General features: G+C 36.8%; 1 protein-coding gene across 1 annotated transcript in view; it reads left to right on the top strand.

Annotated features, from left to right (window-relative positions):
• Positions 1-1,012: 1,012 nt before the first annotated feature.
• Positions 1,013-10,158, top strand: part of LOC128686736 (uncharacterized) — a 74,039-nt gene continuing 64,893 nt past the window's right edge. Inside the window, exon 1 of the mRNA XM_053773763.2 lies at positions 1,013-1,047. The gene's annotated coding sequence lies outside the window, so the exon portion shown is untranslated. The remainder of the gene's footprint in view (positions 1,048-10,158) is intronic.

Genomic DNA, 10,158 nt, shown 5'->3' with positions numbered 1-10,158 from the left:
GCATTTGCCATCTTCCATACCTCAGGTATTTGCCCAGTTTCAAGGGATGTGTTGAAGATTGTGGTTAGTGGCACACACAGTGTCTGCTTCCTCTCTAAGGACCCACGGAGAGATGTCCGGTCCCACCGCCTTTGTGTGTGTGTGTGTGTGTGTGTGTGTGTGTGTGTGTGTGTGTGTGTGTGTGTGTGTGTGTGTGTGTGTGTGTGTGTGTGTGTGTGTGTGTGTGTGTATGAAAAGTTCATAATGTTCGCCAGGCTTCTTCAGTCGAATATAGTGATGAATCACAATTCTGGAGATAACAGACGAAACAGAGAGGTAGTTTGGGGTAATTAATCTCTCATCCCTGATGAAACAAATTCTAGATACGGTAGACGAAGTTAGGAAGCAGTATGAAGCAGTCAGTTTCACAGCTTTGGTGGAAGATAATCAGTCTAAACTAAAAGTAAATCATGTTCCCAGAAACATACATAACAGGTAGTAAAGTGTAGTTACTGTACAGGGGTCGGTAACCTTGTTCTACCTAGGTGCCAGAGCCCACGTCTGAGAGCAGATGGCTTGCCACACCTATCGCCATAGTTAATAAATAGAGACAATAAAAATACATACTAAACTTTGACATATATTTAACATCATTTGAGCTATGGCTCCGTTGGCTGGATCCGGCCCGCGGGCCGTAGGTTGCCGATCTCTGCGTGACTGTAGTAGTTCGGAGTAGAGGTCACACGTGAACTGGGCGTACCAGTGTAAGTTGGGCGTGTTATATATGCTCCACTGTCTCCAGGATCGCAGGTCATCCGTCATGCGAATAATAATACCTGCATCACAGGCAGAACATTTAATCAATGAAGATACCTAGGAATGCACATGTGTCTAACTCATCTACCCATGAATACAGTGAAGAAAACGTACATATAATTTGCAAAGTAGCACCTTTACCTGAGCGTAGCAAGAAAGGGGGGACAGGAGTGGGGAGCGACATTCTTTTTGCAGTTGAGTTAGTCATATACACCACTCCGGTGGGAGCACACACTCTTCGTCGCCAGCTTTGTAAGTAAAGAATTTAGTACTTAACTGTTATTTCTTGAACAATTCAGAACATGAAACGAGTGAAACAATGTGAAAGAAAATAAAATGTAGTTGGTGAAAGGTAGGTAACAATGGTATCAATATTGTTAACGTGCAGGTATTGAACCAGTCCTCGCTAGCAGGAATATCCTGGCTGCGTCTCCACCTGCTTCACTCAAATAAAGAAAACGCTGAATACAGTTTTTGCTGATCGTAACATGTTCCTAAAACTCTTACGAAAAAAGAACAATTTCAAGTAACTGAAAATGAATTAAAGTGCAAGGAGAGATTATTAGATCCAATATTTATCCAAATGGCAAGTGTCAAGTATGTTCATGAGTGCGTGTGGTGTATATATATATATATATATATATATATATATATATATATATATATATATATATATATATATATATATATATATATATATATATATATATATATATATATATATATATATATATATATATATATATATATATACATATATATATATATATATATATATATATATATATATATATATATATATATATATATATATATATATATATATATATATATATATATATATATGTCGTGCCGACTAGGCAGAACTTGCGATCTTGGCTTAAATAGCAACGCGCATCTTGCCATATAGGACAAGTGAAAATTTGTGTATGCAATAATTCCGCCAAAATCATTCTGAACCTAACGAAAAAAATATATTTGATTGTGTTCGTTTAGTACTAAATTACTGTAAACATATTTAAAATATATTTAGTTGGGTTAGGCTAAAATAAATTACACTTGTTATAATAAGGTTAGGTAAGTTTTCTAAGATTCTTTTGTTGCAAAATTAAATTTTTTTACATTAACGTTAATGAAAAAAATATATCTTTAAACGTATAAAAGAAAATTTCAGAAAGGACTTAATTTTAAATGAGTTCTTGCTAATTGACCAGTTTTACATATTCGGCACGACATACACACACGCACACACACACACACATATATATATATATATATATATATATATATATATATATATATATATATATATATATATATATATATATATATATATATATATATATATATATATATATATATATGTATATATATATATATATATATATACTGGTAAAAGTAACCTAATCAGTAGATCAGAAGAAAATAAAAATATTTGCCAGACACTTGACTAAAACTACCTTTCGCAGTTCAGCTTATTCATATTAATTGACAAGTGTGTTGTTAGACGAATAGATTGTTATTAGAACACAGTTTGATAACCTGTTCCAAAATCTAAACTTTACTACGTATGTGTAAACAATCCGTGCAGGATTGTTTACACTTATATATATATATATATATATATATATATATATATATATATATATATATATATATATATATATATATATATATATATATATATATATATATATATATATATATATATATATATATATATATATATATATTTGGGATATCATACAGTTGTAACTATAGCCCCATCGCAGTGTTGGAGGTCCAGTGTGACCTTTGTTGTCCTTCACCGCTACGCTCACATGTTTAGCTGCGGGTGCACAATTAACTAGCTGGTATTGACTTGGTCTTGTGTCTGCAGTTCCACCCATGTTTACAGATTATATTGCGTGTCTCTCTCCCTACTATTACTCATGACTGATTTCTAACTTCCAAACTTTCAGGTTTATATATATATATATATATATATATATATATATATATATATATATATATATATATATATATATATGTATGTATATATGCAAAACAACCACTCTGAAAGAATAATGAAATTCCAAGCGCTTTCGTGACTACTCCTCTCATTATCAAGGAACAATAAAAGTAATGCATCAAAGGAAGGCATATAAAGGGTCTAGACCACAACTCACCATCACATCCCACAACAAAGCAACACCTGATGCGCGACCCATAAGAAGGAGAACACTGCGGGCCTGCTGCAGTGTTCTGTTTCTTATGAGTCGTGCATCAGGTGTTGCTTTGTTGTGGGATGCGATGGTGAGGTGTAGTCTAGACCCTTTAAATGCCTTCCTTTGATGCATCACTTTTATTGTTCCTTGTTAATGGGAGTAGTCACGAAAGCGCTTGGAATTTCATTATTCTCTCAGAGTGGTTTTTGCATATTCTGAAATCACCGGTTTACTGTGATCTTATTGCATGTATATATATATATATATATATATATATATATATATATATATATATATATATATATATATATATATATATATATATATATATATATATATATATATATATATATGTCGTGCCGAATAGGCAGAACTTGCGATCTTGGCTTAAATAGCAACGCTCATCTTGCCATATAGGACAAGTGAAAATTTGTGTATGCAATAATTTCGCCAAAATCATTCTGAACCTAACGAAAAAAATATATTTCACTGTGTTTGTTTAGTATTAAATTATTGTAAACAAATCTAAAATATATTTAGTTGGGTTAGGCTAAAATAAATTGCACTTGTTAAAATAAGGTTAGGTAAGTTTTCTGAATTCCTTTTGGTGCAAAATTATAAGTTTTTACATCAACTTTATTGAAAAAAATATATCTTTAAGCGTATAAGAGAAAATTTTAGAAAGGACTTAATTTTAAATGAGTTCTTGCTAATTGACCAGTTTTACATATTCGGCACGACATATATATATATACATATATATATATATATATATATATATATATATATATATATATATATATATATATATATATGTCGTATATATATATATATATATATATATATATATATATATATATATATATATATATATATATATGTTGATGTAAAAATTCATAATTTTGCACCAAAAAGAACTTAGAAAACTTACCTAACCTTATTATAACAAGCGCAATTTATTTTAGCCTAACCCAACTAAATATATTTTAGATTTGTTTACAATAATTTAATACTAAACAAACACAGTGAAATATATTTTTTTCGTTAGGTTCAGAATGATTTTGGTGAGATTATTGCATACACAAATTTTCGCTTGTCCTATATGGCAAGATGAACGTTGCTATTTAAGCCAAGATCGCAAGTTCTGCCTATTCGGCACGACATATATATATATATATATATATATATATATATATATATATATATATATATATATATATATATATATATATATATATATATATATATATATATATATATATATATATATATATATATATACAGTGGAACCTCAAAAATCGAACTGCTCCCAACACAACCAATTATGTAAGTGTATTTTTGTAAGTGCTTTTATAAGTGTATTTTTGAGGGTCTGAAATGGACTAACCTAATTTACATTATTCCTGAAATTAAGACACATGTGCAACATCTGGGTATCTCTACTGCACATGTGTCTTAATTTCATCTTGTCGGTATTATATACCATTATTACACAACTACATTATTCCTCATGGAAATAAATTCATTCGGTAAAGGCACTCAAACAGCCTTCTGGACCAAAGAAAGTTCGATATTTGAGGTTCCACTGTATATATATATATAATCTTCAGCCAAACCAGCTTGGCTTTGGGGTCTCTCAAGGAAGTGAAGCAGCGGTTCATGCATCAAGGGCGTATATCAACAATCTGCCTGAGGACCATGCAGTCGTAACTTAGATTTCAAGAATGCATTTAATCTCCTGAAAAGAGATGTGGTATTAGCAGTTGTATAAGAACATTTCCCTGGTCTCTTCCTTTTTGTTTCATTTGGATATAGCAAAGAATCAATGCTCCTGTTTGGAGAGCATGAAATCGCATCATCAGAGGGTGTCCAGCAAAGGGTTCCTCTCGCACCATCTCTCTTCTGTATAGCAGTTAGGGAAATCACAGTCAGGCTGACCAGTGAGCTAAACATCTGGTTCCCAGATGATGGCACACTAGCAGGTACAAAGAAGTCCCTTCTAGATGATCTTACACAGGTGATGACACGGAGACAGGAAATGGGTCTCATCCTGAATAATCCAAATGTGAAATCATCTCAGTTATTCAACAAGTGATAAATGCAGTGAGATCAAACCTACCAGGAGCATCAGTCATTGCCCCCACAAATAGCGTCTTGCTTGGAGCACCTCTGGGAAGTGATGCCATTGACACAATTCTCGGGAAGAAACTGGAAGAGTTGAGGAGAATGGAATAACGAATAGGCAATCTTGACACCCATTACGCCTTGTATCTTCTCACAGAGTACTTGAGTTTGCCCAGGTTGACATATTTCCTAAGATGTGCACCTTCATATGATAACCCTATACTGCACGAATATGACAGTATCCTGAGGCAGATTTTTACAAAAGTGCTTAACCTTACTCTAGAAGACGGACAGTGGAACCAAGCTACACTTTCAGTCAGACTAGGAGGCATTGGTGTCCGCAAGTCATCACAGATTCCACTACCTGCTTTTCTGCCCTCGTGCATTGCATCCAGAGGGCTTGTACCAACGATTCTCCCTGAACATCTTAGGGACAAGATTGGAGTCCAGGACCAGAAGTTCATTGACGGAGCCATGATCTGGGATAATCTAACGGGCTCTGAAACCAGACCTGCTACCCTCAACAACTACAAACAGTCGCACTGGGATGGCCTCAAAAATGCTTCAATGTGTGTCGGGGAAGGATAGAGCCCGCCTTGCAGCAGTGAGAGCTCCTCGTGCAGGGGACTTTCTGTTGGCTGTTCCCAACTCCAGCCTTGGCACACACCTCGACCCACAGACCATCCGCGTCGGTGTTGCCCTTCGACTTGCCGCCTCTATTCTCACCGAACACAGGTGTATTTGTGGCAGTGAAGCAGCAGAGCGATTCGGGTACCATGGTTTTGTGTGCCGTAAATACGAGGAAAAGATTGCAAGACATGAGGCTAATAACATTATCAAGAGGAGCCTCACAACAGCCGGATGCCCAGCAGTAAGGGAGCCACTCCAACTATGTAGATCTGATGGCAGCCAAAAGCGTCCAGTATCACCCTTCAAGACTGGACAGACGGCAAGCAGGTGATGTGGGACTACACATGCGCATTTATCTTGGCTGATACCTATCTCCAGTACACCAGGGAGGAAGGAGGGGTAGCCGCCAGCTTCACGGAGTCCCAAAAATCTAGAAAATGCGGAGATCTTGCCCATCATTATATGTTTATTCCCATAGGCTCTGAGACCCTTGGCTCATGGGAAAAAGAGAGCATTTAAGTTCCTTAAGGAGCTAGGCAAAAGATTTATCAGGGTAACTAGGGATCCCAGGGCAGCTAGTTTTCTGTTCCAGCGGCTCAGCACTGCTGTTCAGAGGGGTAATGCCTGCTGTATTTTGGGCACGCACCCCAGCCCTGTGGAGCTGGATGAGATTTTCGCATTATAATGAGTGACAAACACTAAACAATGTGTACTAGACATGTATCTCCCACATCTCATGTACTGTATATGCCATCTTTATATCAATAATGTATCTCTTAAATCTTTTGTACCATATTATATAATGAAATATACCTATTGGTAAAAAAGAATGAAAAGATGGGGTGGTAGGGGAAGTGGAATATTCAAACGGCTTCAGGAAGAAATTCAAATACTCTTCCCTGAAGCCTTTTTATCCAATTCTCCGAGGTTATGGGTCCCACAATTTACACCAGGGGTGGACCCCATCTATATATATATATATATATATATATATATATATATATATATATATATATATATATATATATATATATATATATATATATATATATATATACATATATATATATATATATATATATATATATATATATATATATATATATATATATATATATATATATATATATATATAAGAATGGTGAGTCAGAGGCTGCACGCAATGTTGAAACCAACTCAGCTCGGTTATGATGTTCAACAAGACTGTGAAGCAACTGCCCACACAGCCAACGCTTTCAGTCAGTAGGGATGCTGTTCTCCAAGCAGTTTCTAGACACTTTCCTTCCCTCTATCCCTTCATTGAATCGTGTTATAGTGTAACTTCTAAGCTATTGTTTGGGGATCATGAAATTGACTCGTGTGAGGGTGTGCAACAGGGGGACCCTCTCGCCGCCTTTCTATTCTGTCTGGTCATCAAGGAAGTCACAGAAGCGCTCTCCAGTGAGCTCAATATCTGGTTCCTGGATGATGGTACCCTAGCTGGCACTACAGAATCTCTCCTAGAAGACATCAGAAAAATTAAAGACATGGGAGAGAGCCTGGGCCTATCTTTAAACCCCACCAAATGTGAAATAGTTTCTACCAGTCGACAGATGATCCAGAATATTAGTGCTGTTTTACCAGGAGCACGAGCCATTGATCCAGCCAACAGCACTCTCTTTGGTACTTCTCTTGGGCCCAGTGCCATCGATCTGATCCTAGAAAAAAGTCTCAGACCTCAGGACGATGGAAGGAAGGATGAAAGACATCGATACACATAGTACCTTCTACCTACTCACCAGGTGCCTGTCAATCCCAAAACTTATCTACTTCCTGAGATGATCCCCAGCCTTCAGCAGTTCTAAACTCAAGGAATATGACTCTTTCCTTGAGACCAAGCTAGAGAGTGTATTGAATCTTTCCAGCGAAGATAGACAGTGGTTACAAGCCTCACTTCTAGTCAGGCTTGGGGGGCTGGGAATACGCAAATCCTCCCAGAATGTCCTACCAGCTTTCCTATCCTCTTCCATAGCATCAAATGAGTTATTAAAACAAATTCTTCCGGACAACCTCAGTGACTCAGCAGGAATGCAGGACCCTAGCTACGCCAATACCATCACTGAATGGGAAACTCTTGCTGCTCCATCACCAAAACCTAGAGCAGCACTGGCTTACAAACAGACAAGTTGGGATGGCCCCATCGCTGAAAAGGTGCTTGCCAACATGCTTAGGTGTGTAACATCAGACAGTGAAACTGCCCGTCTCAAAGCTGTGAGTGCACCTCACTCCAGAGACTTCCTCCAAACAGTTCCCATTTCGGCAAGGGGAACACACCTCGACCCGCATTGCAGTGGCTCTGTGCCTTGCTGCCCCAATTCACACGGAATATACGTGTATTTGCGGAGATGCGCAAGCCGACCTATATGGTCTACATGGTCTTAACTGTATGCTAGTATGCAAGACACAATGAAGTCAACGACATCATTAAGAGAACCCTTGCTACAGCTGGCTGCCCAGCCGATAGAGAGCCCCGATCACTAGCAGCCAATAATACCCGCAACCCAGCAAACCGCCCTGACAGGATCACCATTTATTTTTGGAAGAATGACAAGCTCTTAGCATGGGACTATACCTGTGTGTCGACACTGGCTGACACCTATATCCATTACAGTGTCAGGCGACAGGGAGGAGCTGCTGACCACAGGGAGGAGTACAAGATCAGCAAGTACAGGGACATAACCCAACAGTATCAATTTGTCCCAGTGGGATCAGAGACCTTGGAATCATGGGGAAAAAATGCCACACGTTTCTTTAAACAACTGGGTTCCAGACTCATCGACACCACCAGGGGCCCAAGGGCAGCCACTTTCATGTCCCAGCGCCTTAACGTGGCCATACAGAGGTAAAATGCTTACTGCATACTGAGCTCGCGTCCGGCTTCGTAGGAGCTGAAGATTCATAATCTTTGATATATTGTACCAATGTACTCATGTTTGTGTTTTCTGTCAACGTATTCTGTCTACTAATAAAATTTCACATAGGATGTGAAATATAGGGTGTGGCAGGAGAAGAAAATATTCAAACAGCTCCGGGAAGAACATTGAGTTTTCTCTAATGTACGTATGTTGTCTTCTCTGAGGATGAGGGCCCCAGTCCAGTTAAAGAGGTGGTACTTCATATATATATTTATCATTTACCAAACTGCGGCAGGCCAGGATTCGACCCCACGAACATTGTCCCGCCTCTAAGAGACAACACAACATACGTGTTACCTTACCTCTGAGGCAGTGTTCGTGGAGTCGAATCGTGGCCTGCCGCAGTTTGGTAAATGATTTAAAATCTCTTGTTTCGTGATTTCAATGCTATTATATATATATATATATATATATATATATATATATATATATATATATATATATATATATATATATATATATATATATATATATATATATATATATATATATATATATATATGCAAAACAACAACTTTGAAAGAATAGAAAAGTTCTAAGCGTTTTCGTGACTACTCACATTATCAAGGAACAATGAAAGTAGAGCATCAAAGGAAGGTATATAAAGGGGTAGCCCACACCTCCCTATCAGATCCCACAACACCGAAACACCTGACGCGAGACCGCAGGCCCGCCGGCCGAACTAGACAGGTCCTTCTTACAACCCACCAACAGACTATTCTACCCAAGAAATATTTTTTTAAATTTCTTATTTCTTGGGTAGAATAGTTTGTTGGTGGGTTGTAAGAAGGACCTGTCTAGTTCGGCCAGCGGGCCTGCGGTCTCGCGTCAGGTGTTTCGGTGTTGTGGGATCTGATAGTGAGGTGTGGGCTACCCCTTTATATACCTTCCTTTGATGCTTTACTTTCATTGTTCCTTGATAATGTGAGTAGTCACGAAAGCACTTGGAACTTCTCTATTCTTTCACAGTGGTTGTTTTGCATATTCTGAAATCACCTGTTTACTGTGATCTTATTGCATATATATCTTGGCTTAAATAGCAACGTTCATCTTGCCATATATGACAAGTGAAAATTTGTGTATGCAATAATTTCGCCAAAATCATTCTGAACCTAACGAAAAAAATATATTTCACTGTGTTTGTTTAGTATTAAATTATTGTAAACAAATCTAAAATATATTTAGTTGGGTTAGGCTAAAATAAATTGCTCTTGTTATAATAAGGTTAGGTAAGTTTTCTAAGACTCTTTTGGTGCAAAATTAAAAATTTTTGCATTAACATTAATGAAAAAAATATATCTTTAAACGTATAAGAGAAAATTTTAGAAACGACTTAATTTTAAATGAGTTCTTGCTAATTGACCAGTTTTACATATTCGGCACGACATATATATATAAACATATATATATATATATATATATATATAAACATATATATAAACACATAT

This window comes from Cherax quadricarinatus, chromosome 7, assembly GCF_038502225.1.
Source record: "Cherax quadricarinatus isolate ZL_2023a chromosome 7, ASM3850222v1, whole genome shotgun sequence".
Lineage (NCBI taxonomy): Eukaryota > Metazoa > Arthropoda > Malacostraca > Decapoda > Parastacidae > Cherax > Cherax quadricarinatus.
Note: the sequence above shows the minus strand (reverse complement) of the source record. Positions and strands in the feature narration are given on the sequence as shown.